The 9,707-nt window shown below is 41.6% G+C and overlaps 1 pseudogene; it reads right to left on the bottom strand.

The window, feature by feature from the left end:
* Positions 1-2,333: 2,333 nt before the first annotated feature.
* LOC102917551 (mas-related G-protein coupled receptor member B4-like) lies at positions 2,334-9,660 on the bottom strand (annotated as a pseudogene).
* Between the last annotated feature and the right edge of the window lie 47 nt (positions 9,661-9,707).

Raw genomic sequence — 9,707 nt, 5'->3', positions numbered from 1 at the left:
TCCCCAAGATGCAGCTATACCACTCTTGGGCATATACCCAAGAAATGCTCAATCATACCACAAGATCACTTGCTCAGCTATGTTCATATCAGCATTGTTTGTAATAGCCAAAACCTGGAAAAAAACCTAGATGCCCTTCAACTGAATAATGGATAAATAAATTGTGGTACATATACACAATGGAATACTATTCAGCAGAGAAAAACAATGACATCATGAGGTTTGTAGGCAAATGGATGGATCTAGAAAAAAATCATCCTGAGTGAGGTAACCCAGACTCAGAAAGATAAATATGGTATGTACTCACTCACAGGAGGATACTAGAGATGTTGATGTTTTGGGTGTTGATTTGAAATGTGCTGCCTGGGGCAACATGAAATATCAAAGTTGTTTTAGTTTGCATTCTTCTCATTGATTAGGATGATAAAGACATTCAAGATTTTATCAGCAATTTTTTATTATCCTCTTCAGAACTCTCGGTTTGGGTCTCAGTCCATTTTTCAAATGGTAATTTGGTTTTTGGACTCTTCATTTTTGAAATTCTTTATATATTCTGAATATTAATCCTCCATCTGGTGTATAACTGGCAAAGATTCTCTTCCATCCTGTGGGTTTCTTCTTTACCTGTCTGATTGCTTCCTTAGTTGTGCAGAAGTTTTTTAGTTTTATGAAGACTCACTTATCAATTGTTTGTTTCAATTGTTTTGCAAATGGACTCCTGTCCACAAAGACAAATGACACACAGTCTTTCTTTTCTGTAGCTCAAGCTTTAAATTTCAAGATGTGCATATACAATATGAAATAACCACACACCAGAAAAGTATAGAGACCATATGTTGGGGGGTTTGGGAGGTAATAGCAAGATAGAGATGATGTAAATTCACAATTGGAATAATGGGGAGGGGATCTGACTGGGGTAAAGGGTGGAAGTTCAATAAAGAAGGAAGAAGAGGGACAAGGGACAAATAATAGGAAGGTGTTTTGTTAAGGCCTTAAGGAATTGTATTATTTTATCTTTTCTTGAAATAATACACATACATGAATATATATGTATGTATATATATATATATATATATATATGTGTGTGTGTGTGTGTGTGTGTGTGTGTGTGTGTTTATATATTCACACACATATATTAAAGGAAGCCACTTGGGCTGACAATATACCCACAGAGGCAGTTCCAAGCATGAGACACCTCATTTTTAAATGGTTGGTCAGGATAGTCCCGTGACTTCTCAAACAATATGGAATATAGATGTAACCTTTGGTCATTTCTTAGTAGTTTAGGGTAGGTTGGTATTGCTGAAGACACTTCACATTTAGGACAAAGGACTCAAATGATTTGAGCTTGAGCTGATCTCTTTCCTGTGGTATGACTTCCATGGTTCCAGAAAATACTATACAAACTGCCAAGTGAAGGAAACAGTTAAACATTCCTACCAAGCTTCAATACTCAGACTCATTTTAAAAGGAAAATATAATCACTCATAATTCAAGTTATGGATGCTATGCACTTTTGGGAAGAATGTATATATGACAGAGGTTCAATTCAAGAGCAAATAAGTTCAATGACACTCTTGGAAATTTTTTCATCATGGCTTAGACAGTCACAGAGAGAGAATCAGGCCAAAGACAGGGAAGAAGAGGGAAGACATGATCATGGAATGCTAACCAAGGCATTGGGAAAGGAGGAAACTGGAGACAGTTTTTCTCTACCTTAAAGAGTGCTTGGATGTCGATGTATAAAACCTGCTCTTATTCTTTCAGTGAGGAAGATGGCAGATATTTGAAGTTCTAGACTCAAATGGGTGAATGAAGATTTAGAATATGCAGTCTTAAAGATGCATATATGTTTGCTAGGCATTTTATATAAGGAACAGTTTAGAATTATACATATATTCTAAAATGTGAGGATATTGGAGGAAACTGGAGTTATGGGAATTTCAATTATTTATCTTAACATTTAAAAAACAACTTGTAAAATAGGGAGGTTTCTATTAAATACAGTATTCATTTAATCTTTATCATGTTCAATGACCAAAGAAACCCTGACCTTCCCTGTACTGCCTTGGGCCTTCTTTGTAGGGAGGGCTTTGTCTATAATGGAGCTGCCCTGGTCTCAAGTGATTTGATTAATGGTTTATATCACAAGGGGATGTAGTGAGGCCCACATAAGGCAGCTTTATGGAGCTGCAGTCAGTTCTATTTAACAAGCCCCATTTCACCCAATTTCTACAAAATGACTATTTTCTCAACCAATTAAACAAGGTTATGAAAATGGCCCACACAGATAAAGGCCAAGTTGATTCTCAAAGGTCTGATCAAGGACTCACTCAACTACTACACAAAGCTGTTTCCTGCTGTCCAGTATATCCTGAAGAAGCCCTCTCTCCATCTTCTTCCTCAGGAGTATCCTGCATGGCTCTCTGCAGAAGAACCTTCAGAGTCTGCCTCTGGAACCTGCGATGCTTAATGGAGCCAACAAGGAAGTAAATGATGGGGTTGGCACAGCTGTTAACACAGGACAGGAAAGCTGTCAAATTATAAAAATCGCAAGAAAAAACTCTAGATGTCTCACTCAAAAAGTCAATTACCAAATAGATACTAAAGGGCAGACCAAAGAGTAAGAAGACCAGCACTGTGAGTGCAATGGTCACATACAACCTGGTCACAGGAATCCTCTGTGAGCCACAGAAGATCCTGACCAACAGGGTCAGGTTGAATCCACAAGTAACAACAGATATTACTGTTATAAATACAACAATAGTTAAAATAGCACTGTCACAGAAATAATTGCAACCCAACCATAACAGGAGGCTTAACAGTAGAGAGAAGCTCCAGAGCAGGGAACACAGGACAAATGACATGTGTCTTGGTCTCCGGCAGTGATACCAGATGGGACACAAAACTGACAGACATCGCTCAACACTGATGGCTGTAATCATACATAAGCCTGCAAGGTAAGCAAAGATTAATACATTGGGTAGAATGAAGGGAATATTGAAGTAGCCGACATCAAACAGAATAAAGATATGTCTCAGGGAAAACACACTTTGAGAGCACATGTAGAGAAAGTCAGCCCCAGCAAGGTTGAGGACATAGACTGAGAAGGCATTCCTGTGCATGTGGAAGCCCAGAAGCCACAGTACTATGGCATTTCCTGTCAGCCCAACCATGCAAATGATGACGGTAAGAATACTGAAGATTTTGTATATGGTGTCACAGAGTAAGCTTCCAGTATAGTAACTTTCATTCATTGTTGTGTTGTCAGTACTCCAGACTGGGGTGGATGGACCAATACTTGAGAATGTTCCACTGGTGTTCCTGCGAAGCAAATAGAGATATGAACACATGAAACTTTCTGTCAAGACCAAGTGGCTATGTGGGAATGTCTGGCACAGGTTCATAAGAAGAGGAAACAGGCTTGCAGAGAGTAAGTAATTCATCAAACACCCACAATGCTAGAAACTTCTTTAAATCCAGTTTGTGCCATTCAGTATATCTACAGACCACTGCCTCTAGTGATGTTGGGGTATTTGATGGTCCCAGTCCAGTTGCTAAGCATCTTGTGCTGTGTCAGGAAGAGACAGAATTCTGAAACTAACTTTCTTTCTGTTCTAGGGATGAGGTTCCTTCTCTGGTGTAGGAATATGGAAGATGCTGGAACAAGCTATAGCTGCCCCCAAGACACTGTAAGGAGTCAACCAAATGGGAAAAATGGAATCCTGAATGAGAGTCATGAAGGGAATGGGACTTCTTATGAAGACCTGTGTGCAAACAGTCACAATTCTTATGCTAGAAGGGCTGAGTCTTCATTTTAAAATTTGAAAACTAGAAGCCAGAGAAGCCTTAAATGACAACAATCACTTTTCTGTTTGTTATTATGTCACCAGTGTCCAGTTCTCTACAGGGTTACAGGGGAGAGTTACTATACTATAACAAATGAGCAATTGAACCATAAGTTCAATTAACCATAAGTTCAAGGGTAGTTAAAAATTTGGAGTAATGTTATTCTGATTGTGACTTGTACCTACATGCAGAGGCACAGGTCTCTGGCATAAAAAGCATGAGCTGTGCTTCAGAGGAAGCTAGGGAGCACCTCCATTTGGAAATAGTGTCCCAAACCCCGAGAGGAGCTGTGAGATCTTACATGGATGTAAACAGTCTGGAAAAGATCAGTGTAGGAGGGCAGGTAGCATCATTTAGAGCTTTCTTTCCACTCCACATCCCCAATAGACATTCTTAGTAGGTTTGTATTTCTTACCCCTGAAGCCACAGAGACATTTGAAGAATTGAAAGTTTTTCTTTCCCACACTGACCAAGGGTGCAGAATGAGGACTGTTCAGCCACCTGGGACCATGTTGGTGATCAAGGGCCATGCTACATTGGTGCCATACAGACCAAAGCAGCACATTCTGTTATCTGAAGCCATGGTGATGTCGGGGCCAGGGCTACTACTGGAAGCTATGTCTGATTCTGTGGCCATACTGCAGCCAGGATCTCTGGTTGGTGTCCATGGATCCTTTCATCATGAGGGCCATGCAGATTCCTGGTGTCTAAGCCAATACCTAGAGCCATGTTGGTTGAGGGCCATGCTGCCACTGGAGACAGGTTGATCTGTGTGTCCTTTACCACCATCTGGGGCCACGGTAACATCTGGACCTGGCTGCTGCTGAATACTCTGTTTGGGTCTATGGTCCCACCACAGCCAGGTCTGTGTTGCCACCAAAGTATACATAGAAGCCTGGAATAGGGGCTGCAACCTGTAGCCTTGTTGGTGTCCAGGAGCCATGCCACCACCAGAGCCATCCTGATCTGTGTGGCCTCTGCTTCCACCCAGAGCCAGGATGTCACCCAGGCCTAAGCTGCTGCTGAGGGCCATGTCTAAGTCCATGGTCCTGCTGCAGCTGTGTATGTGTTGATGTCTGTGGCCTTTGTCACTCCAGGGGAGCATAGGATACATTCCTGATGAAATCAGAGAGCTATGTTGAGCCAGCCCCACCATTCACTGACCATAGTATAACTGACCATGCCCTTCATTGAACACTGCAGTAAGAGAGCTGGCCCCAACCCTCATGACAGAGCTGGCCCCCACACTTTGGAGAGATTGCCCCACCCCTCCTCATGGAAGAGTGAGAACTGACCATGATGGCATCACCTGGCTCTGTCCCTTACCTGAGGGGACGACCCCAGTGGTCTGGACTGACCAGATCAACTACCTACCCAAGCCCACAGCCAGATCTAAGGTTGCACCATGCTAATATCTACAACACTTGGGACCTGCTAGAGATGGTGAAGGGACTGGTCTTGTGAAATGATACCCACAAGATCTCAGTGACTCCAAGTGGCCTCAGGATATCAAAGATGATTTTTAATGAGGATCCATTGATGATGGTATAACAGAAACCAGAGGACTTGAATTAGACCAATGACTCGTTACAATGAACATTTCAAGTAAAGCTGATTGGAAAAAGGGTATACTGTTTGGCAGTACCCATTGCCACTAAGATGAATGAAGAGGTGTTGGAGAAGCAGGAATAGATGGAGGAGCAAAGAGATTTTTGTTTCTTTTTGTTTGTTTGCTTGGTTTGGTTTGATCAATTTTCTTTTGGGGGGCACTGCAGGAGTAAGGGTAGGATATGGAGGGCCTGGGATGTGAGTGAATTAGGGTGCATGATGTGAAATTCCAGAAGATACAATAAAGAAATTATATTAAATAAAAAAAGATGTGGTCACCAAAAGTAACAATAAAATAACATACAATGACATAAAGATTGAACAGTCAGTTGTAACTAGAGTTTTCCTGCCTGACCTATAGTCAGGACAAATCTCTCTCACCCACCAGTCCCACAGCCACTCAGACCCAACCAAGTAAACACAGAGACTTCTATTGGTTACAAACTGTATGGCCATGGCAGGCTTCTTGCTAAATGTTCTTATATCTTAAATTAATCCATTTCTACAAATCTATACCCTGCCATGCGGCTCATGGCTTACCGGCATCTTTTCATGCTACTTGTCAGGGTGGTGGCTGGCAGTGACTCCTTCTGCCTTCCTGTTCTTTTATTTCTCCTCTCTGTTAGTCCCGCCTATACTTCCTGCCTAGCCATGGGCCAATCAGTGTTTTATTTATTGACCATTCAGAGCAACACATTTGCCACACAGAACATCCCACAGCAGTCCCTGTGTGTACTCAGTTGGGTCTGAGTGGCTGTTGGACTGGCGGTTGAGAGAGATTTGTCTTGATCGTGGGCCAGGCAGGACTGGAGAAAACTTCAGCTACACAACGGTGGTTAAACATGGCTAAATAAATAAATTAATATAATAAAGAGCATAAATATGAAGCCAAATTGATCATTTCAATATATGTAGCAAATGAAGGGACAAAACTGAATGCTACCCAGGGTGATAATCTGAGAAGAAACTTGGATAAGAAATAGGATAGCGAGCCTGGAGAGATGGCTTAGAGGTTAAGAGCACTGGCTGTTCTTCCAAAGGTCCTGAGTTCAATTCCCAGCACACACATGGTGGCTCACCACCATCTAGAATGAGATCTGGTGCCCTCTCTGACATGCATACAGAATGCTGTATATGTAATAAAATAAAATCTTTTAAAAAGATGGGGCCTGAAGAGATGGCTCAGAGGATAAGAGCGCTGGCTGCTCTTCCAGAGGTCCTGAGTTCAATTCTCAGCAATCACATGGTGGCTCACAACCATCTCTAATGAGATCTGGTTGCTGTGGGATGTTCTGTATGTCCTGTGGGAGCCCATTCTTGGGTTCCTCGTGGCTTTACCCAGCAGGTCCGCATAGAGGTTGATTAGGACCACGGGCCTGAGTGCAGGTGTCTGAGATGGTCTGCACTTAGCTATGCTGTGGGATGTTCTGTATGGCAAATGTGTTGCTCTGATTGGTCAATAAATAAAACGCTGATTGGCCCGTGGCTAGGCAGGAAGTATAGGCAGGACTAACAGAGAGGAGAAATAAAAGAACAGGAAGGCAGAAGGAGTCACTGCCAGCCACCACCCTGACAAGTAGCATGAAAAGATGCCGGTAAGCCATGAGCCGCATGGCAGGGTATAGATTTGTGGAAATGGATTAATTTAAGATATAAGAACATTTAGCAAGAAGCCTGCCATGGCCATACAGTTTGTAACCAATAGAAGTCTCTGTGTTTACTTGGTTGGGTCTGAGTGGCTGTGGGGCTGGTGGGTGAGAGAGATTTGTCCTGACTATAGGCCAGGCAGGAAAACTCTAGCTACATCTGGTGCCCTCTTCTGGCCTGCAGTCATACATGCTGTATACATAATAAATAAATAAATAAATAAATCTTAAAAAAAAGAAATAGGAGAGCCTACCATAGTAAATGAAATATAGCACAAAGAGATAGCCTCTGAATTTGGCAAACACAAAATTGTTTATAAATATGAAACAAGTAGGACCTCTTGACCGGCTGTATTCAGCATTGCCTTGAAATCTTCATAAAAGCAACAAATCAAGAGAAAGAAAAGCATCCAATTTAAAATTTAAAGGATAATAATTCACTGGATCCTTTATTTAAATACCATATATCCTAGAAATGTCTCAGTGCATCAGACTGAAGATAGGATGTATTTATATCCTCATTCTCAGATTGTATGAGTCCTTGACATTGTTTATTCATGAATGAATGCACACATGCAAAACAGAATTGAATGATGAATCATGTATAAATTAAAAAGGCAAATGCAACAAAAGTCATTGTCCCGCACTGACAAAGTGATAAAGAAATTCTCAACATTCCTAACTCTTTTTGTCAAAAGCCCTCTGTATATTCATTGACACTGGTCATGGGCAGGACAATGAGGCAAAGACCCAACACAGCTTAGTTGAGCAGCAGGACGCACTTAGATGCACAGTCTGTGGATGGATGTGATTGTGACAAGATTGTTTATCAGAGGAAGGAGGAAGAAGGAAGGAGAGGTGAGGTCTGAGTGCTGCTGCAGAGAGGGACCTGAAACATAGGCATGTCTAATAGAGGACTGCTAAGTGGTGTGTGGTAAATGAGAAAGAAAAACCTAACATAACATGTGCCTTCTCCATCTTCTCTTCTAGAAGATCATAGAAGATGGAGAGTTTTCTCTGATGACAAAAGCTTTCTGTGGAGACTGAAGTGAAGCTGAGAAGGTGCAGCAATTGAAATTCAAACAGTGATGAATAGGCAAATGCAACTAGACTTTACTTAGTAGAGGAACAGGATGAGCTCATATATGGACTAAATGAATTCATTCTTTAAAAGCTTACCTATATTTCACGTTGAATGACCCCTAGAGCATGTGATGTAAGAATGAGGGTTTTTTTAAACCAGTTTTCTGAGGATGGAATTACAGCATAGAAGGATCAGTGATTATACCTGTCTCTATCAGTATGAATTCCAATCCAGAAAAACTGCCTCACTAACAGTACAGTGTGTGTGTGCGCGTGTGTGTGTGCGTGTGCGTGTGCGTGTGCGTGTGCGTGTGTGTGTGTGTGTGTGTGTGTGTGTGTGTTTGTACCTGGTGTTTGTAGCAGTTACAGGTAGATGTCAAGATTTTCTTCAATAGATCACTACTTTACTTCTTGAAACAGAGTTTCTCACTGAACATGGAGCTCACAGACTCAACAGCAGACTAGTAAACTTCATGGATCCTCTGGTCTCTGCATTCCCAGTTATTGGGAGTTATTGGCATGCGCTGCCAGGCCTGGATTACTCTGGAGGTGGGAATTCATGTTATGCTCATACCACAGTTACTTCGTAAACTAATCTGTCTACCCATGAAAGGATTAACCCCTTGACAAACTTGTGTACATCACAACACTCTGTGTCTATTAGAAGAAAATAATGAAAAAGCACAGGAGCACTACTCAGACTACAAGCAGGATAGCAGTCACAATTGTGGATGAATGAAATCCATAGCGAAAAACCTTGTGAAACAGCAGGAGAGAAGTCATATTTTGATGAGAATGGAGGTGGTGGACATCAGCTACAGTCAGCATGAAAGTGGTGATGGTAGTGTTCACCTATAACCCCTGGACATGCCTTCCTTAAACATGTATTGTGATGTTGTCCCTTGGGGGAAGCATAGTTAAATGTACAAAAAGGGGTTTCCTGAAATCACATTAATATCACATCTTTGAGTTTTTCTCTCTGCATCTCTTCTGTTGTTTTTCTCTTTCTTCTCTGCTCTACTTTCCTTTGTTTTTGAGAAGATACCAAAAATCTCTCTATGATCCCATGCTTGAGGGACCTTCAAGACCCTTATAGATTGCCAGAGAGGCCAAATCCATTAATTTTTCTTTTAATGAATTAGCTGAGTTTTTAATTAAAAGGAATCCCCATTTGCATTCTATCTGGGTCAGATAACAAAAACATTACCAGGAAATAGTCACGAGTGGAGAAGTGCGGCACGGCTGTGTCAGGATTTTTTAGGAACAAACCCCCTGCTCCTCTATGGGTCTTTTCTGCACTGACCTGTTGTTGTAGCTGAGAGTCCTTGACCACAGCATGCCATTGCCTCTTTAGGTCTGAGGAATAGCAATGCTGTACTTCCTGAGTCTGGCTAGGTGCAACTGCAAATTCATGCATAACAACTTTCTTGGAAAGGTATTTTCTACAATTCTGTATTTGAGTTGCCACTCTCATGCTATCGCAAGTAAGAAGTAATTTCCCGGTGTATAATTCAGTCTAGT

The sequence above is a fragment of the Peromyscus maniculatus genome, chromosome 1 (assembly GCF_049852395.1).
Source record: "Peromyscus maniculatus bairdii isolate BWxNUB_F1_BW_parent chromosome 1, HU_Pman_BW_mat_3.1, whole genome shotgun sequence".
NCBI lineage: Eukaryota > Metazoa > Chordata > Mammalia > Rodentia > Cricetidae > Peromyscus > Peromyscus maniculatus.
This window is presented reverse-complemented; position numbering and strand designations above follow the sequence as displayed.